Here is a 22,353-nt window from a genome sequence, read left to right on the forward strand (position 1 = left end):
TTTCTATTCTCGGCACAGGAACACCGCAAAGAGAAACAGCCAAATACACAGCAGATTTCTCTACTGCGATAAACTAACTGCTGGGAATACTGCAGTACTCTAAGGTCACCTGGCAGCGTTCTCTCATATTTCGTAACTTTCACTATAACTTTAGTCACTCACACTTTTTCAAGGCTTTTGACAATTAAAATTGAAGATGCTTAAATAGCCCTTACGCATTAACAGAACCATTAATTTTCAAATAGAGATTGAACAAGATGCACATGGTAGTAATGCTTCTTCAGCAGAAGCGGCGACAAACATAAACTCAACAAGGTAATAAAGAACAAACAAAACACAAAAAAAAAACAACTTGTAAGCACGGCGAAAAATTCTATCATGCACAGATAGATGCAGTACAGCCATGTCGTATTATATTCACGTGAATATTGATAAGATTCCGGCAGCAACTTATATATCAAAGAGCTGTTATGACATATTTGCCACGTCATACACCTTACAATTGTCATACATACATTTCCCATTAAGTGTTTACTGTAAGAGATCGTCGAGTCAGTTTTCAATCACTCATACGTACGACGTTCCTGCGATAACAACAAAAGCCATGAAAAACGTGGGTACCCTTATTGAAAAGTAGTTTACGAAAGAAGTGATTTGTCGCCAGCCCAGACGACGCCAGTCACACATGTATAAGAACTTCCACGCAAGCGTATAAAAAAAAATACTAATATGGAGGCCATTGTTCAGGAATGCCAATTACATCGACAAAAACAACAAGCTGGAAAGGGGAACCAAATGTGAAGAGGATCAATGTTTATTTACGTCCTTTGTTGTTGCGACTGGGAGCGCGAGACCCAGAGCGAGAACTGGTCTCGCATCGTAACATATTTCTCTAGAAATCGCGTCCGGCGTCCTTTGTTCTCCTTCGTCTCTTCCTGAGCGAAAGCTGTTCATTCACTTGCAAGGTTTAGAGTTATAAGTTTCATCTGAAAATGCCTATTCGATAAACTCCACTACTGTGGCGTACCATGCAAAGAAAGTCAACTGTTTATACCCAAGAAACCTTTCCATGTTTTGCGTTGCCCTCGGCATCACCGTTAGACGCACCGCCGGATGGCTGGTTTTTTGCATGAAACGAAGTGTGTCTGTGTGCCCAGGTTCGAGTTTAGACCGCAACGTGCCCCGACGACACCTGAAGGCCGATTGCGCCAATGGAGCGCGAGCAAAGAGCAACACGGCTTTTCCTAAGGGAGTTTCCTATATCCTTCAGACAGCTGCTATATCCGCTTCTAAGACGGCCAGTCTAGTAAATAAATTGACATCGTTGTCGACGTTAAGGATAACGTCATCCTTAGATCCAGGTAGCAACGTCAGCACAGCCATCTGCATCTACTGCTGCCAAAACAGCCTTCCTGTGGGGCGCACGACATACGAAAGGGGCTACGGCGGCGGAACAGTAGTTGTGAGAATGGCCACATACGTGATGTTTCCACAGTGTACGTTTATTAGCCGGTTAGCTTACAGCCAAGTCATGGTGTTGCCGCTAGTAACTTACTAACTACAGGTTAGCATGATGTAAAACTTTGGTGCCTGTATAACATTAGGCGTAGCAGACAACTTTGACAATTTGGATGAAAACAGCAAGATCTGTAATAACAGCAGCAACGCGAATGACCACTGGAAAAAAACAACATGGCACACAAACCTTTAATGATAATACCTTGAAATAAACGTCATGACCCCACCGGCACAGGCACTTATGCACACTATGTTAAAATTGTATATTTTAACATAAACACACAGTATCACACGCACATACATCGTGCCATATGTAAATATATATCATCTTATTGTTGGGTCGTAACTACCGTTAAGCCCACTGCCTCGTCACTAGTACATTATGTCACAGTGCGAGCAATGGGCTGACATCGTCGTAGAGCCTGGCCAATTTGAGGATTTGTCGATAGATAGGCTACCTTGTTTGCCATTGAACTGCCTAACATCCAGCACCTTTGTAGAGACTCTCGTAAAATCTAGCAGTTCGCTGGCAAAGCCAATGTTACCTCTCATACGAAAATGTGAATACTATATGAGAAATTCAATTTTAATTAAATGTAAAAGCTAGCTCAAATAACTTAGAAAAAATATGCCTGCGAAGGAGACGTGACAGCTCGGTTGTTGATAAGGAAACATTGTTAAGGCATCGTCTGAATTTACGGCTAGTGAAACCTGCCGCCGGTACCTACGATTGAATTATTAGTCGATATCTAAATCGGCCTGTTGCGTCCTTTTGTCGTCCAGTCAGTGCATAGGCATCCGTAGGTCTCTATGAATGATCTAAGTCGCTATTTTTGTAAAAATCCACTGGCTGACGACTTACTTTTCGCTCCACTTTTTGCTAGCATCAGAAGTCTACAATAGGACCAACAGTTGGCTCTTTCTAGGCGTATTCGTGCATTGCCTACATCAGCTTCCTGGGCTGTTGCCACGAGATACGTGATGACTGCTCCGACTGTTCAACCTTGTTGGCTATTTATCTTGTCTCCACAAATGAACGTCTTACATAAAATGGCCACGAGATGGATCGTTACGGTGATTTGATAAACAGAACGATGGCTTGTGCACTGGCTGATCGAATCCGAAATTTGTATTTGCTTACCATGTGAGCAAGTTCTCCGGATTGTTGAACAGAAATTCTCTGGAATCTGAGAGGCGGCTGGATGGAATACTTAGCAAAAGCTTGACCGAAGAAAATGTTCGATATGTTCGAATGAAATGAAAACATTTACAGGAGAACCAGGTGTCGTTAATATACTTTTAAAAGGAATGCGATGAATCTATTGAATAGGCCGATATTAGGTTTAACAATGGCTACAACAGCATTCAAAACTTTAGAAAATATACTAGGCTTCACGCTGCCTTTTTGAGGATGGTCGAAACATATAACGGCGAGGAAAGCCGATGACCACAATTTTCCTGGCGTTTCGTTCATCTACAAGGACAGTATGATCTATTTGGCCTCTGCGACAGTAGACGTAAGGCAACAAACATGTCACCCTAGCCTATTTCGTCGTCGCATCGCAAAAATCGACCATGACGGTAAATCAATTCCATGCCGAGTGCATGCATGGCTACCATAAGCGTCCTTCTTCTATATAGCGTCGTTCCTTAACATACTCCATATGATTTGCATAAAAAGATTAACACGGGAATTCCTGTCCTCATTGTGTTACACAGTATTGCCTTCCACTGTCAAACCCTAATTGCCATTAATAGAAAATAAGCCATCTATTTTAGTTCTACAGCCTTTTCCAAGCGCCTAATTACGCTATAGAGGCCCTTAGCTCTTACGGGAGCGTTATTACGGAACAGCACATGTGGACATCCTCTGAGTTCCATTGAACCATTGTTTAATTAATTAACCGCACTGTTCTTACTATTTGCAATACACCTACGTCGTGAGAAAATTCGTATAGGCCTACCCTTGTGTTTACCGCTTAGTTAAAAATAATAAGAAAAGCGTCCTAAGAGGTGCCATGTTGGCCCGACGACGGAGTTTTAGTTCTTCTCTATATTCATGTAGGTACGTACGTACGTCTTGTCACTGCATATTCTGTCTGTAAACACTAAACTCGCACAATGATTACGCTGAGTATGTTATCATATTGTATACGAGAAACGTGTAGAAGGAAACGGGATATCACAATGTTTATTATGAGCGGACGAAGCGCTGCATCTGGACTTATTGCATAAGTCCAAGTCAAATGCGGTGGTAACGTAGCTGAGAGTCAGGAAAGGGGCCAGTCGAGCAGTCGGACGATTGAAAACGGGCTTACCCAACTAGTGTTGTAGCATTTGCGATCGTGACATACAACAACGCCAATGGCTATAATAGAATTGGGTTCAAGAGTTCGTTCGTTCTGCTTAAGTGCGCATGTGTGGGATTAGAATGGGTCGCAACTTAGAAGTTCAAAGCAACCGAATGACACGATACGGAAGTGGAAGCCAAACAGATTAGGTCAATGGCCGGACCTTGGCGTCGCCTTTACGTAGGTTCGAACTCGTACGAACGGCCTACCAAAGGCCGAAGTGTTATAGCGGGGCCATTACTGGTTAGGTTTAGGAGCGGCACGGCGTCACAGTAACGTGTGGGCGAGTGACGACAGCTGAACAAAGACAACATACAGTGCCAAGAGTATTTTTTTTTCATTACATTAGTAAAAAGCGAACAATTTACATGATATCGATGGTCAGATGAAGTACACAGAATACGTACGAACATCACATGAAGTCCAGTTACAATTTTACTTACGATCCATAGTATACCGAAGTTAGGAACATGTCTGAGGGCTGTGTGCTGATACAATGTGCGTACGTTAACCATATTTTTAAGATTCGTCATAAAGTTAGAAGCGATACGTTCTTTTCACACGGTTTTATGTTTTTTCCAACAACAAATGTTTGTTGATGCTCTACAGGGCAAAATTGGTTACACACATCGTAGTAGGCTCGTTCCTGAAAATCGTATTGTAATTTATTTTCAAATGACCTTCGTTAATGTATACTACCTTTCTATGATCATTCTTACTATAACTAGCTTCCGTTGCGCGAGACTCGCTTTCTCTATTGGTGTTGACTAGATGGACACGTACTACACGCAGTTATTATGAGCAGAGTAGGGCGTCGTTCATTTCACGATGTGTTGACTCACGTTGTGATTTCACGATGTGGCCAGAACCCAATACTACCGGTATCACTGACTGTGTAAACAATTGACTTCTCTATTATATGCGTATCTATATGGATGGGAATAATCTAACGATTCCTGTTGGCCTTAATCTCGCTAGGTTATAAGCTAGGCTATGGGAAAGCACTGGGTGGCCGTCAAACGGTACATGTACATTGGCCTATCTATGTGATTCCGAAGTGATGGATAGTTTCAAAGTAAATGGCAAATAAGTACATGCAGAGGGAACGGAAAAGCATAATACGTTTCAGCGGGCAGTATAGTAAGAGAAACGCAAGCCAGTGACGGTCGGTCCGGTCCGCCAATGACATCAACCCAGGACCGGCGTTCACTAACAAAGCGAGCAAATTATTACCGAATCAAATTATTGACCCAGCAGTTTTTTTAACCATAAGTTCTCTCTCAGAGTAACTCTCTTACAGTGACATTATCTACCTGAATCGAAAACGACATAAGTTGCTTTGTGAACGAAAAATTGCAGCTACTATAAAACAACCTCGGTAGCATGGCTACAGCTTGACAGCGATATCTGAAACTCGGTTTAACATTTGAGCGCTTCAAGTCTATCGTTTTTCGGCAACCATTCGCCAAATAGACAAGAAAAAGCTTCTCGCTGCGTTGCATCTCGTCCGAGAACACAAACGAAAATACGCATGATCGCCCGCAAAATGGCTAGCGCGGTAGAAAACAACAAGCGATACTCGAATGTGCGATCGTTCGTATAAAAGAAGCGACGCTAAGAAGCATAATCGTTTCAACACATGGGCAAAGTAAAAAGCTTTATGGAAAGGCTGTGGCATGTTTGACCCTCTAGCATTACAAATGACGAGCGAGCGGATCACCTTGACCTAAAATGAGGTGTTTCTTTGAGTGGACGGTCCATACATGCACCCGGTCATTTTACCTAAGTGAATTCTAATTAAAGCAAGTTTTGAATGTTTGCTACTTGCAATTTGCAAAACAACGTGCAGAATATAGAAACCATAACTCGACTGAAATATCGACCGCGACATTAGTCAGCTGACTCGTCTAACCGGCTAGCAACAAAAAACCAACAGCGGCCCACGATGAACTCATCGATTAGAATCAGCTAACCACGCATTAGGAACCAGTAACAAACGAGACGCCTACAAAATAGTAGAGTTTTAGCACGGGAGCGAAAGGACAAGATTATGGAATACGTCTATAAGGGTAATGGTAGAACGAAAACTGGAAAGAAGAACCACATTATCTAACGACGAAGCTACAGGCAGGACGTGAGGGATAAGACGTGAACGAATCGATGGATAGGCAGACGGCGTGCCAGCTGCAGCAACAATGCCAGTAGAAGGGAGGCAAGTTTACGGTCGAACAGAGCGTCATACTGTGCGCCCGTTGTTTCAGTACTCTACGTTTAGTGCCTACGCAACGATATGTGTGTGTGTCTCATTCTCTTCTACTCTGAATAAAAGCCCGTCGTTAGTCCAACCGCTGTACTCGTAGCGAAAGTGCGACTGTTGCCAATACAGAACGGTTTATGTTAGCAGTAGAAAACAGTCTCGCGGAACGACCATCAGTGAAGCGGACCCCGGTCCTGCATAGCCGGATACGCGAACGGCTGTGCGAAAAACTACAGTCTTAGTCAAAGGCCAAGAATTAAAATACAGAGATGCGGAGGAGCGCTAGAATAGCAACTATGACGATGACGCCGATGCCGACGCCGACGCCGACGCCGACGAGAAGGAAGAAAAACATGGAACGCGAATTGCTTCTCCTTTTGCTCAGGCCGCACAAGGTGACGGCTAATTTGCTTGAAGCTGTCAAGTTGTAGGTTTAGGGAAGGAAAGAATTGGGTCATGTGGGCCACGTGGATCGAATGCAACGTACAACTGCTACGTAGCGGTGAGCACGCTAGCAGCTTTAGAAGTGAGATAAGAACTACTTGGAGCCAAAAGCTTGCCAAAACTCCTTTGGCTTTATAAATAGAAACAATAGTAGGTATCAGTGGCGGTCGTCGCGATCGCGGTGTTAGATGCAGTGACAGAAATAAGTGGCAAAACGGTAGCCGATGTCGGACGATCAAACTCGTACTATAGAAGACGTACACGTATGTTCGTGAATGTATCTGTCTTTGTGGTAGAATTGATTGGGGACGGAGCAAAAAATTGATTCACAGATTCTTTATGATAGCGGATAAGGAGGCGAAAAGTGGGTTGGAACAGAAATACGCATAAAACAAGCAAATTTTACTCAGAAAGCTCATTTCCTTGAGTAGAAGCAGTAAAACGAAATGAAAGGACAAATGACACACACACACACACACCATGTATTGTTCCTGTAAGTATTTATGTGAAAAATGGCTGCTGTGCTTATTTTTAGGATCATTTGGTCATGCTGTATGTATATAGACAAGAAATTTGTTGACGCATACGAGTCTAGCGTCATGGTTCTATTTCAGCCTTCAGTAATGTACGAACTAAAATTTTCTTATTTAGACTGCCTAATACATATTACGACTGCAAGCCAGTTCAAAGCACTGCACAGTGATCTTTCCTCTAGCGCACAGAGTAAAAAAATGGGAAAATAATACCTTCAGACAGAGGACCCTCCGGAGGCACAAGGATGACTAAGGCGGAAACAACGGTTGTTTGCTTTTTAAAACCAATTCTTCTATACCCACAGTTTGCCAGCGATGCAGAAATAGGCATACGCCAGGATCGTTTAGATGTATCTGTTCATCTTTGAAAAATACTACCAAGTATCCTGTGCGTCCCTTAAACGAGCGTATCTGTTACATAGGCAGCCATCGTTGACGGCACTTCAGTAGCAATGTTGCCAGTATATGCATGATATGCGCAAGCGAGCCACCACAAAAACATTTCTGAGTTTAGTCAAAAAACAATTTTTTTTCTTTCAAACGTAGAAACAAAAATAGAAAAAGAAAACTATCTTGGACAGCAGAGACAGCTTCCAGTCCTATTTTTTCAACATCAGTAATATGGCAGCTAGAAGCAGTGATAACAGAATCACAAACTGGCTATACTTCTTCTTTGCAGCGAAGTCACTCTACTTCCTCGATAGCATTCATAGCCCCATTTAGTGTCTGTTGTTCGTTTTTCCTTCTTTGTTGGCCAATTTCCCCACAGATCATTTTGCGACATAACTGCTGGTGCATTGTCAGCGAAGAACGGCCTGAAGCGGGCCTAAGGACAACTTACCTACAAAGCCATTTAGGCTCTTTTTGTCCTTACACTGTTTTTAGGCAAACGTGAACTGCAAGGAGAACGTTGGCAGCCAGCAACCTATATGAATTGTTATCATGGAACCATTTGTAGCAGTGAAAGGGCAGAAAGTAGGACTAATGAAAAACGTTTGCTCTAATAATAATAATAATAAGCTTGGATCTCGCAATACGAGGGCATCGATAGAAGCAATTTTTGAACCTCATAGGCATGCGTGCATGTTTGGAGTACGCGCGGGATTTGTACGAACGCAGCTTCGATACTAAGCCACTAGTCCCATTTAAGAAAGCAATACTTGCTGATACAGGTATATCCACCAGGGTTAAAACAATCAATATTTCTTCAGGCTAATAACTGTCCTACAAATGAGAATTCTAAACGAAGCTGGAGTTTCTCTTTCGCCTCTACTCACTTTAGTAGAAATACTCACAACGATCGTCACAGGGAAGATAAAAGCGGATTTAGCTTCTGCCGAAGAACTTCATAAAAGTAGAAGGAAGAAGCTTCTTAACGTGAAAGAAGATAATCGTTCCGGTTTTTGTCTATTGTAAAGTTTTAACGAATGCTCCTTGGTCCACGTTGGAACAGCTGCTGCTACTCATACACAGCGTGTACATAGAGTCTCATGTCTTTCCGGAGTGTGTATAAAGTATGACGTGCCAAGTAAAATACGTACGGAAAAGTTGGACGTTACCTATATCTAACTCTGTCGTCAATTACTGAATATATTAGCGATTAGTGTATCGTATACTAGCTCCTATTCGATTATGAATTTCGGTACCAATAAGCTTATGTAGAAACTGCGACAGCATAAGTATATCAGGGATTCCTTCTAAGACTGACTAACTGTTCTGACGCGCAGTATTCAACTTACCGGCTGTCTGCTGCAATAGCTCATGGTACATCATAAGAGACAGACGAGTGATATACTCTCGAGACCGATCTCACCGCATTTCCGAGCGGCGATAGGTCATTGTGAACGTACAATGGTTACTAGTCATCGACGCTTACCTGAAATAAAGGTTAGCAGTTGTTAAAACTGATTGATCGCCTTTCTAAACTGGTAAAAACAATGCAGAGGATCTGTAAACAGTAACAGCCGGAAACATCAATCGACTGCGTCGTAGGGCGAAATACGTTGTGAACCTAAGGTGGATATTATCAAACTGCTAAAATATGTTGACGATGCGGTAAACGGTAACATTCCCACGGTTTTTTATATACAGCGAATATACATGGTACATTACAATGTACCATGTATACACAGCGGGCTAAACGACCTATCAAGTATGTTGGATGCCCACCTAATAAGGCAACACGGTAACTCATAATTAATGAAACTGCGGTCATATACGGTAACGGTCGCCTCGTGTAGACCTAAACACACTCGGAGATAATCTAAATAATATCTAATCCGTTTCATCGTAGCAATACTATTTCTTTATGCTCAATTTGCTTGCGTCTCACTTAGCTTGTTCACTAGTCTCGATTATACTTCGGCCATAGATACACTCGTGGCAACAGTAAACGATTTCAATATCCCTCATCAGCTACGGTTCGATGCGTGGAGATGCATAGCACATCCCGCTGCTCGCTCTCTCTGCATGGACGTTTCAACCAGCCTTCTCTTATATCCCCATTTACGTATTCTCTATTCTACAAATAGCCCATATTAATTTCCTTGTGACCTTGTCAGGTCGGTTTCTTTGCTTTCTTTATTTCACCCCCTTTAGGCAGATATGTTTTTCTATCTGCTCAAATCCTCCACTACAGTGATCTCGCGCTGTTTTACGTTTTTTCTTTTTTACCGCGGTGGCGGTTGAAAAAATGGGGAGCCACTCGTCGAGTTATCGAATGGAGTCAACAGATAGGGCGATTTTTCCTTCTTAATTACCCCCCTCCCCTACCTTCCTTTAAACGCTACAGGCCAGACAGATCTCGAGGGAAAGCTCCTGTCGCCGACCTCATGCTCCAAACGGCCTTTAACGTTATTGCCAACATTTCACTGCCAAACAGGGTACGTATACTGGTCGTTCAGTGGATAACACAGACTTTTTCAGTGCCGCCAATTGGGAGTAGTGAAGAGGGCGGATCTCAACAAATGCACAACATCTAGGCCTGCTTTATTACAGAGGAAGGCCTCTAACCAACGTACTATTATATTTGCTAAATACGAGATCTATAGTATAGGATACCTGAGTCGGCAGCTGTTATTGAAGCTGAAAGGTACAAAAGCAACAGCTGGCTCAAATACAAAGATATCCTGAGGGGTGACAGATGGATATGATTTATCTTTGTCTTAAGCCTGTGAGCCTCTTGCATGGACTTATAATCAAGTATCTAATAATAACAGCTATATACTCGAGAACACTACTGTGATTCCTTGGCTATTTATGAAGCCCAACGACGGATGCAAAATTCACCTGCACAGATGCGTTCCCAATCTAAGGAACGTTGTTCACACTATGTATGAGATTTCCTGACTAGTTTTGCGAATGTATATGTCTGGGGTTCCCCGACGTCTGTTCGAGGTACTCGAAACTAAAATTAATTTCATCTTCTAGGTTGCAGCATGCGTAAACCGGTCGATCCATCGGCCTAGATAAGAATCTCGTGTGGTTCTTTCAAATATTAAAAGGAAGTTCGCTCGTTGCCGGGTTTCTTGCGATCAATGTCGACACTTCGTAAAACAGAACAAGTGCTTTTTCTCGTCCATACGAGACGACCGCGGTCTCTGCCGCCGCGATACTACCAATCACTCTCGAATCGATACAAGTTTCGTACGTCTTTGGACCACGTCTAGAATGACGCCTGTCGTTGTACGATCAATTTTATAGTCTGATTACCCCGAACGAGCTCCGATTTCAAAAAAAATTATAGATTAAATATCAATTTTAACACCCTATACCAGATAGAACCTCTTTGTGCTCTAAAATCTTATTACATTAAGCTGACTACATAAACTATTACGTTCATGTTGAAGGTACGATGAGATATGGACTTTGTGTGTTGTGTTACAAGAAACCGAGCAACCGAGGCGAAAGTTTATCATTACGTTAATGGTAGGAATTACTGAGCCAAAAACAGTAATACTTATTTTTACCATCGCGATTTCGATTTTTATTTTACAGTTATGACGTATTGTAGCCCATTTTTGGAGGTTAGTTCTCCGTGGAAGCCCTTTTGAGAAACGAAAGTCAAAATAACTCCGGGTTCATGAGAACCTGCTATCTCCTAATATAACTGTATTGTTCGCACATCCGTATAGGTTGAATCCATTCAGCTCGCTTCGTGCTTTTACGGTAAATATATCACTGCAGGCAACCGCTCCGTCCAGGCATCCTATGGTCAATTTATGATGGAAATAAGTTCAACGTCAACCGGACACAGAAGCTGACAGGTTCCCACTTTTCTTGGGCAAAAATAATTCCTTCGTTTAGCTTATCATTATGTTAACTCAACAAACCACGCCGCGACTCGCGTGCGCTCATAAATATGTTCCTGTACATTTTTTGATGTTTATGCATGAAGATAATATCGCAAGGCAAGATTTTCAAGCAGCCCACACGATATTGCGGCACTCAGTAGGTAACGACGCAGCTGCTATAAACTGAAGCAAAAACGTTTCTTTCAGTGAACACTCAGCCTTGGAAGAAACTACGACCTTGACATATTGCAGATGAGTTTGCCTAGGAGTTCGTAAAAGCGAACAGGTCCCTGAACGAGTAAAAAAATAAGAGTGAGAAAGGGGTAAGGGGGAGAACGAACGAGTGCAGCTATAGCGCAAGAACAATCCTTACCTCCGACCTTGGCAGTGGAACACACTCCTCAGATTAGCTACTTCATGCTACCGACTCCGCCTAAAACTTGAACGACGATACCCAAAATAGAGGCTGAAAAAAGGACCAGCAACAAGAACAGCGACAACAACAGTGGAAGTGGAGATTACGAGCTCGTCGGCAGCATTGGCCTGACTTATCTTCGTACCCCTTATTTGCCGTTTTCCTCTAGGCATTCGTTTTTCGTACACATTTCATAGCAGCTTAAGGCGTTAGATTGGGGATCGGGGCCGAAAGTCGGCGGTGTGATTCTCTAAAAGGAAATAAAGTAGAATGAACAGGGAAAAAAAAGCTCACACAAGGAAACGTCTACGTGGTTTACCGAAGCCTGTTCAATATGTTGCCCTCAAGTCACGTGTCAGGTGGAATTGCCCCAAAGTGAGCTAGAAATGTGTCCGAGCGTGAATGGCACGCACGAATGCGGCTGCGGGTATAGCACCGTTGAGCTCAGTCAGTGCAATAACTAACGGTCATACGACACATCAGTATTAATGACACGCTATCCAGTTATCTCACGCGAAACGGACGTCGAGCGAGGGATGATTTTTGCTAGCAAGACCATGTCGAAGTCCGGTCGGCATGAAGAACACAAAAAAAGTAAACACTGTTACTTCTACGGGATCTGCCCTTGGTAACTGAATTAGTTTCCGTCTAATGACATACCAAAGATTTATAACAAATGAACATCTGTCCCACAGTTTTCTCACATTATCTGAAGGTAAACAGATGCAGATTATGAAGTGTGCTACTCAAGAAGGCTGCGTATTTCCCAAAACGGTGTGATCCGTCGAAATTGTTTGCAGACGATGGGTTTGATGAACTCGCCTTTACATTTGTCAATAAAACGGTTCCTAGAAACAGCACGTTGCTTAGAGAAATACTTGTCTATTTGGAATATTTGTTTGTAATAGGCTAGAGTGTGTGTAAAACATATTTTGACGCTAATCTTGAAAGAAAAACCCTATTCTTTGAACACTGCTCACAAAGCTAAACAAGTACCACCTCGAAGAATCAGGCGCAGACGCGTATAAGAATGATCGTCTAATGTTTATTCTCACGAATAAATGGATAGTAAGCGTTTTCATGTGACTTTTGTGTACTCACAGCCCTACACTGGCTCCGAAAAACATCGTTATTGATGCCATCATTGTCACAACGACGACAATTCGACGCACCAGAGTGAAAAGTTAGTTATCTAGTAACTATCCAAGGGAGCACTGAACTCAAGTTGACAAAACACTCAAAGCGTTCATAGTAAGCGGCTGTTTTGTTATTCGGTGGAAGTTGACGTTTAAACTAGGCGGCGGCGTTCGTGTTTCCTAATAATACTGAAACGGTTTACTTTGTTAAAACTTACTTTCGGAAGACAGACCATTTTTTGGCCAACACTAATTTTTTGTTGCACTAAACTAATACGATTACGTTTAATCGTAAGTTGTGTATTATATAGAATATTCGTCTTCAAAGTAAACCTATTTGCGTATGTCCTTTCGCGTTACGCCATCTGTAAATACCCGTTCATGACTGATTCAATGCAAATAAAAACGTCTAGCTAATCTATATATATTTTTTTTTTCGAAAAAAGCTATCGGATTTGACAGTTGGAAATCTGGAGGGGCATTGAATGAGGCTGAAGGAGTCGGCTTGCAATGGGGACTTGTATACTAAACGTACATATAAACCCATCGCATACGAACCATTACTTGGATAAAACTGTAATAGCATCTACACTAAGAAGCTCACGATTTTGTAACCGTTCCCAGTTGCATCCGATATTAATGACGCAATATCACAGGTAAACAGTGTTTCTGTAACATTCTATCTACTATGAACTCAGTTACGAGGCAAGAGTAGAACCTTTATAATTAAGTTAAATTAAAATTTAAATATGTGCTTTTAAAATAGTGTCCTTTATATTACGGCATCGATGTTTTTATTTAATATTGACATATGGCAAAACTGTGACCGCCGCGGCGTGACCATTGTTGAAATGGAAAGTAACTGCAAATGGACCTACCGTAACCTCTTTTATCACAATTCGTCGGTAGGAATTTGTAGCAGTGATACTTCCCATGTTTCCTTACACCTAACCTTTGTCTAGTAGTTGCTCTATCGAAGAATATAGTCTGAGCCACCAAGAAGAATGTTGCGGTGGGTAGGTTTCTGTCGATGACCCGATCCTACAGTTGGCATGGCGGTAATATGGAAAAGGCCAGCTGAGTGCTTGACTGCTGACTGTAATCGTTCTCACCTCAGCTAGCACCGTTGGATTATTTTTTTTCTATGCATTTCTACTCTGTGGGGAAATCCAAGCTAATTACGAACTGGGCAGTATAAGTATAATCAATGGCAGAAAGGGACAAAAATACATGAGCGAGACTACTAAGCAGACAGCACATCTGAGGATCAACAATCTCCTTTCCTACCAACGTCTGCCTAAGACGTAACAGGAATCTTTAGTTAGACGTAATGCTGCTACTGGACTGTAAAATCGAGCTGTCTAGGGACACGATCTTCTAAGAACAATCAATCGTAGAAGAGACGGTTTCTTCGTATCGAGATTTCATCTACTTCGTATTAAGTCAATTTACCGTAATCGTTCTACACTTCTTCTCAGACAGAAATAGACTAGCGAGAACATAATCGCACAAAAATCGAGTTGAGAACCACCGGTCTACTACCCATCCACGCTACTCAGACGGGGATCTAGACCACAGCCAGAAGCTATGAGCAAAGCGTGACAAGACCAAGCAGTTAGCGCTGGAAAACGCTACCAGCACTCAATGGACATCCAGTTGACGAACAATAACAGTAGGTTCCTCCAGACGTCACTTGGCTGGCCCCAGCAGCAGAAGCGTGCCAGTACAAAAGCGTCAGCACTGAAACGTAAACCCAAATCAAACAACCAATGATCAATGACTATCAACAGAAAGTCATTATCTATCGCATAGGAGCAACAATCGATACGGATCTTACAAGGAAACGAGATCCTGCTCGAATTGGTCAATGATGAGATGATTGTGTAAGATATATATCGTACACAGTTCTTCACCGTAAAACTTACCCTTGGTAGCTATTCTGATTGAATATATTTTTGACACTGTTCCCGAATCCAATCTGCGCTTGAGCAGTTAACGAGTGCTTCTTAAAATCTATTTAGAACATTTTTAGTATGACCATTGAATATTGTAAGGCATTTATCTGCGAATTTATCGAATTTATTTCGGGCACTCTGTTTATTTACGTGAATACACATAGTGCTTAATACCGAAACATGCTGCTTCAAAGGTAAGGCTGTACAAAGTTTTTTTTTTTTTTTTCTCAACGATGAGCTCGTTAATTAAACTGATCTTCAATTTGCATAATTTAAAAGCAATGCGAGCTAACAGTTGCTTAAGTCGGACGCATGCTGATCTTTGGGAAGTCGTAATGGCTAGGAATAGCTATCTAAACTATAAAATTCTGGTACGTATGCGACGCATAGATCGCGAGTATCCTTTAGAACGGTAGGATCTATTTACTGTTATACTGAATTTCGTCCTTGCGTGAATGTGTTTTGTCGTTGCCTCGGACGGCACAGTATTGCAAACTTACATATATTTCGTTAATCAGATAAAGCTGTTCCGAATAGCGTTGATTCAGCCCATAACCGGACCCAGATTGATGACCGCAAGTGAAGGCTACGGTAGTTAACTGAACAAACAATCTTGCGTTAAGTCCGTGGTACTGCCAGTAGAACAAAGTTTCTTAAGATATCACGTCGGGCTGCTATGTTTTGCGCACTAGAAAAAAAATACACCAGAAGCTCTGACAAAAATTTTCATTGTTCGTTATGGGATGGACACAGATGACCTGTTGTCACCCATGCCCACATTCAACGTTGCGGCCATTTTGGCTAGAGCCGAAAGAGAATCCCATTTTTTTATATGCTTGTAACATCGCGTATTAATGATTCTTCCGCAGCTGTCACTTATATTTGTTTTTCAAGTTGTCATTGTCGTGTTGTAGAAGAAACCGCATTCTGTGCGACGCTTGTGTCGAAGGGTCTTGTTGAAAACAAGAGTGTATCATACTTTTCAAATACATGAAAACACTTTCCAAATGAAGCAAAAGAACGTATACGCATCTTCAGTTCGGCGTAATGTTATTTACGTAAACTGGGCAATTAAAGCACATATGAGTATATACATCAACTAAGCTAGACGTGAAGATCATATATGAGTCGACTCCAACCCGTAACAGCACGCATAAATCCACGTCGTAATTTGCATAGTTCTTGTAGGCTTATCAATAGAACTAACCCATTACCTCTCTGTCAGACAATTAAACAAATATCAACACGTGAACGGTCGAAATCTTGATTTAGGGGAAATTTTAGAGTCTGTTAGATTAGAGGTATCTTTGGCCAAGATGCCAGTTAACCGACAGATTTACAAAACGTACTTGTATTAATGGATTGTTATTATCAGTAAAAGCGAACGTAATTTTTACATTTTTCTTAGCGAATCTTTTTCATGGAAAACAATCACCTGCAAGCGGTACATACCTCTTGTCGGAGGCCTGCTTTCGCATTTGCGGAAATGTAACGCCAGCACTATTTTTCAACACAGAAAAGCAACAACAGCTCCACTAAAATTTGTCTTTGCGCACGACATAACAAATAGCATTTTTATCAAATCGAATCACTCTATCATAAAATACAGGTACATGTGCGCTATTACATGGCTCTTCGCTACATGGTGCGGAAGCCACATGCCGTGGGAACATTAGTTTAAACACCCTGATCTATCTGATAGATTTGGGCGCGATGGGGGTCAGCTTCAACGCACAAACACACGCGTCGATGGTTAGTCGTAGTCACCATAGACAGCACGCTCGAGAGCGCTCTTTTCTCACTACAGATGCGCTCCAATAACAGAAAAATCAGCACAAACCTCTTTTCGGCTGATGACAACCCCTTTGTTATGCAGGAGGTTGTGTACGTCACAGAAACTCTATCACAATTTGCTTATAACGGAAAGAAGCTTAATTATTCTTATTTTCTTGTTCATCTTTTTTTTGCTTATTTATTCGAAGTTATTCCTATTCATCTGTTTTGTCCGAATTAGTGCAACATGTCCGCCTCGTTTTATACTGGCCCTATATATAGTATTTTTTTGAGGGCAAAAACGGAGCCGGTACGTGAAACGTTTCAAGAACGACGAGTGAAAACCAGTGAAGAGATAACTAAACACTGAAGCCCGAAGGATGAGGAAGCATTACTGCAATCGAGGAGGCTTTTCCAGGAAAAATGAATTTAGAGCCCATGGGCTCGGTCGGCTAAAACTGGCATTCCAGATGTAGCGTGGCATAAAATAACAACATAAATACTGAAAATAGGCGTAAACCGAGTAAAAAAGTGGTCCCTTCTGAATCGACTCGAGGTACGGTGTATGCTACGTGCAATTCGCAGGACTTCAACCAACAAAAAACCCCCCTGGAGCGTACGGTCGCCATACATGAGACTTGGTTCAACGTTTATCGTCTGCAATATAATATCTAAACCTAGTATATGTTGGGAAAAAATATCATAGTTATTTAGCCTTAACTGCGAGATATCTAGTTGTAACAACAAAGCACGGTTAACCCTAAGGCCTCTCTAAAAAATAACAACAACAGCAGCAGCAGAAAAACACATCACAGCTGTTATTACTGTCTGTAGAATCGTAATGGCAACGTCTTCGGGCAGCTTTAGATGTCCATGCTCTTTGTTGTCGTTGCTGTTGCCGTTGTCCGCTGGTGTCGTGTCCCGGGTGTTGCTTACGCTGCTAGTGAGGTAGTCGCTTGCCAGGCAGCGTTTGTCAAGGGTAAAGATCCATTAGTAACGATTTTTTACTTTTACTACTCTTTGCTTCAAGCACATCGCACGCTCTTGCTAGAGGATTCCTCAAGCAAGCAGACGTCAACGGCGATAACAACAAGCGTCATCGTTGAAACAACACCGTTCAATGCAACGTTGTTACTGGCCAGCGGCAGAAGTGTGCGCATTTAGTTTGTGCAAGCGTCTCCCTCCAATCCTACGATCAACTACGGCCGTTCTTCTCGGCCTCCACAATGTCTGCCTCTGCAAGTGTTACATAGTCGTCCCGTGGTCACTCGTTACATCGACAGCCATATCATCTCGGCGGACGCCATTTCTAGAATGCTATTAATGTTGCCTGCCGTTTGGTCAGCCACTCAGGCGAACAGACAAGGCGTCCGTCCGTCGTCTTTGGGTGTACCATACGCATCTGTTTGTGTGGCGTTATGAGCAGACAGAGTAAACGCGTGCTGTTTATGATCATTATTAGCTTTATTTTTGGGCAGTACGTTAGTGCCTGATGTTGCTTTGAGGCGGAGGGGATGCGCAGCCATCTATAGTAAACTGCTCGTTGTAGGAACGATCTTTATAGCGATGCTATATGATGTTGCGCCATGCCCTGCAAAGTAATAACGCTCTAGTAGCTAATGTTGTCAATGGATGGTCGCAGGATACAGACAAGATACTTCCTTCATTCATTTTCATTGAGCCGGAACGCAAAGACAACCCACGTGGACGCGACGGGCCATAGCGATAAAGAAATAACCTTAAATTCTTAACACGTCATTTTGCTGCTTTACTATTAATATAATAATGTTTATATCGACTACAGGCATACGGATATATGTATGTATTGTGTAACCGTTTGAATAAAACAGAATAGAATTTGTAATGATTTAAAGTCACCGTGACTACATGCCTACAGGTAGCGTGTCAATAATAATGTAAACCTCTCAGGTCGTAAACCGCACTCTATCATTGCTAATAGTGTTGTCCTATTCGTGATCGGTCAACCAGAGCCCTTTCGGGATTTAGACTCTGAGGGTCAGACTAATGTCAATCGAGGATACCTTTACTTACACGAAGTTAGCTGAGCAACTTTGCGTCGCATATATTATATATAACTAACAAGCTCAATCTTAATATATCTTTTCTGAATGGGATGAACTCGCACTTCGCTAACGAACTCCGCCTTAGCCTCTGAAGGCGCTAGAATGTTGCGTAACCAGACTTCAGCTGACAGCTGAGGCAGATTCAGCTGCAGAGGATAAATGAGAGAACGGGCTGCAAATGCACATCGTAAACATTTTATGTCAACCTCACTTTCAAGCCCAGCATATGATTCCGCGACGGCTTTTTCTGGCTTCCCTGGATTAATAGACATATATAACGGCCGTAAAGGAATTATCAATATTGATAATCGCCGCGTTCGACTTTGGTTACAGTCATTGTCGACTGGCGAGAAAATTAATCAGATTTGTTTGTAATGTATCTATAATTGCGCCATATGATGGTAACAGATAGAGGACATTATCGTTCAGTGTCGTATTGAGACACATTTACCATTGAACAGGACCTTATAGCCCCCTATGGCAACGGATTCAAGCTATTATGGACCGATTGTTCTACTTCGGGCTGCTTTGTAACTTTTACAGCCGCTAATAAAGGTAAGTGTATCCTTTGATTTCCGATAGTTCTTGAATGTAGCTTTCTCGATGAACCCTATTTTGTATAAGTGGGATTGCATCCAAGAAATCAAGTGATGGATCGGGAACGCTATTTGTATGGCAGCTATTGTTAGTGTTGGCGTAAGTTCTGAGTTCTTCAGCAGTAACAATTGCTAGATCATTTCGATTAATCAGCACTCTTATGCTATTTCTGTTGTTGCTATTGTTACCAAAGCTATCGTTGGTCTGTTAGAAAAGGCATGAGCGACTGAAGAACGTCGCACTCGGATCTACTGAAAATAGTTCGCTCTCACATGGCGTAACACAATAGATATGTTGCATATGTATCGCAGCATTGCGCCTATTGGAGTGAACGTAGTAAGAGTTAGCTACAGTTTAAGCAGTAACAACAGCTACAATGGTCATCGGAACTCAATTGAAGGAAGACAACTTCAGTGGTTGGTGGCAGATATTGGCTGGCAGTGGCGGCGTCAGAATACAAACAGATTTTTAAATATGACCACAGAGTGAACTCACTACAGTCCGAAATACTTATAACTGAGAAATTATTAATTAATAACAGTGGATTAGCTGAACTAGTATGACGACAAACGCCTCTCTTAAGACCGCAACAGATATAGAATATAGTGATTTTAGGAAATATTACAGTCAGAAAACGCTGGCTGAAGACTTATGTTGCCGGTACGTTTGCTTGGTTCGCAAACAGAAATTACACATTAATTTCTCGAAATAAAAAAAAAAAGTAATATATAGGTTCCAGCTGGTAAAAACCAGAGATAATAAAACAATAAATAATTTAATTCATGACACTCGCAAGCAGAAGCCGTAGCGGAGCGGACAGTTGAACCTACTCCAAATTTAGACGCATAAACGAAGGTTTAGGGCATAAACTTTTATTACTATACTGTTTTAATAATTTCTAAGTTACCAAGCTGTCGTCGTTACGATAGAGGCCATCACAAAACTATATATATATATATATATATATATATATATACACGCAAAATCGATGACTGGGAATTTGTGATTCATCAATTCCTGATTAAACTTATGAAGATCTACCTATGTATGCACAACCCTGGTTAACTTCGTTATGTGCTTGATCACGATGATTTCATGTTGTCAAAAGTTTACAGCTTATAGATATTGCCCTCGTGAGCGTTCGTCCATGTACGTACATATGAACATTTATACGGTTTTGCTCGTGGTCCCCAGCAAACCAAATGGCGGCAATATCAGGATAAGGCGGGGGCTCCTTCGCGGCAGCAGCAGCGGCAAAAGAAAGAAAAGACAGGCGAAGCAAGCGGGAGTGGGGTGGGGGTGCGCATTCGACGCACTAAAAAAAAGTCATCGTAGCTGTAATGTGTTTGGCGAGCATGGCAATTGTTCAAGAAACAAAGTGGGCAACTGTTGCCGACATCCCGTTGCAGACCCAGAGAACGTTTCAAGGGCTAAGTGCTCACGTTGGTGCTGCGGATTTTACGCCGGCAGCGTTTGCTGCTGTGGAACGCGATAGCCTGCACGTGACACGTTGGAACGAACAATCCAACCAAGAGAAGCTCGATGGTGTCTTAGGCACCAGAACTTTAACAATCATTTAACTTGGTACTGCTAATGCTGCGATTCGGTTTTAAATGTTATGGATAGGTATTACTGTTAACGTTTGGCACTCGTTTTTCCTATATATGTCTGCTTGTGTAGGTGTGCGAGCGCTGTACAGACTGGCTACGGGTATAACATTACGATCATTTTTGTTCGTAGACGGCAAACACGGATCAGCTTAGTTTGCTACCTGTGCAGCCCAGTGAAGTTCAGCCCACTTCGGTCGTTTGATCTGGCCAAACCCACTTACCAGGTGGTAGGAAAAGATAAGGGCACGCAAGCGCATGCAACTAGAGATGGAGATCCGAGCTTTGATAATGAGCTGCCTAATCTATTATATCTATAGATAAATTGTTCATTGCAAGAAGCAAGTACGTCTTCTACTGGCGCTACCAAAAAGAGTTCGGAAAGTCTGTGATTGCTTTCTGCGCAAAAACAAACGCAGGGTGAGTCCGAGGCATAATAACAGCCTTACATGGCACGAATTGATGCAATGACAGCAACCACATCGCGACAAAATCATCATGCTTATTGGAGTCATGGCAAAAAACCAACAAAGCTCAACAACATCAAAAACAAAAGCTGAACATTGTTTCCTTATCACGACAAGGACGTGGGGGTTTAACAGTACCCTACTAAAACTACTGGCGACAGTCAGGCGATGAGTGGAATAAGCCCGGAGTAGTGGAATCAGAAACAGTGACAAGACAATGTATCAGGAAGCGTGCCCAACCCCGCAAAAAATAGCGCTTCAAACGACGAGTAGCGAAATACAACCGATAAACAAAACATACACACATGACACTTCCTGTTCTGGCAGAACAGCAGTTACTATCAGTTCTACCTACGGCAGAAATAGGAATCGATGCTTTTTCTAACATAGCGTGCCGTCACCTTCATATTTGAGTCCTACGCGTTTGTCTACCTGATCTCTCCTACGCGTTTGAGTGACCAAGTTGCTCCATTGTTCTTTCGACTAAGCCGAACGCCACGTATTTCGCAGAATTTTTTGCCCTCTGGAAGTTTCACTTCACCGCAGCTTGCTTGGTTGCACTTAACACGCAGAGCGACGACGGAGGCGCGTTTCAGCTGCGTCAAGTCAACCCAACAGCATACCGACGAGCAATGAGAATCTGGGTCATCCCTATATAGTGGTAACAAAACTACGGGACCTGGAACGCTTCCACCCTTTTGCCCACGTCCGATCGTTCGCCAACTGCTAGCTGCCACACTGTCAAATTCAGTGCGCTAATCAACCTGAGCGCCTGAGCTTACACTACATGTAAATGCATCTCTTCTCGAAAGCGGTTGTTGCTACTGTTGTTGTTTATTTATTCATATAAATCTGACGGAAAATTACAGCCAGGTCGGAGGGCAAGAAAGGAAACGAGAAAATTAGCTAGGCTGTAGCGTGAAT

The 22,353-nt window shown here is 42.3% G+C and overlaps 1 protein-coding gene across 14 annotated transcripts in view; it reads right to left on the minus strand.

The window, feature by feature from the left end:
• Window positions 1-22,353, minus strand: part of LOC111260931 (uncharacterized) — a 173,582-nt gene that overhangs the window by 137,705 nt on the left and 13,524 nt on the right. The window contains exon 1 of one of the 14 annotated variants that reach the window (XM_086968518.1): window positions 8,843-8,967. The exons of the other annotated variants lie outside the window; for them this stretch is intronic. The gene's annotated coding sequence lies outside the window, so the exon portion shown is untranslated. Of the gene's footprint in view, window positions 1-8,842; window positions 8,968-22,353 lie in introns of those variants that run through there. 14 annotated transcript variants of the gene reach the window in all.

The sequence above is a fragment of the Varroa jacobsoni genome, unplaced genomic scaffold (assembly GCF_002532875.2).
Source record: "Varroa jacobsoni isolate VJ856 unplaced genomic scaffold, vjacob_1.0 scaffold_494, whole genome shotgun sequence".
In the NCBI taxonomy this organism is placed as follows: domain Eukaryota; kingdom Metazoa; phylum Arthropoda; class Arachnida; order Mesostigmata; family Varroidae; genus Varroa; species Varroa jacobsoni.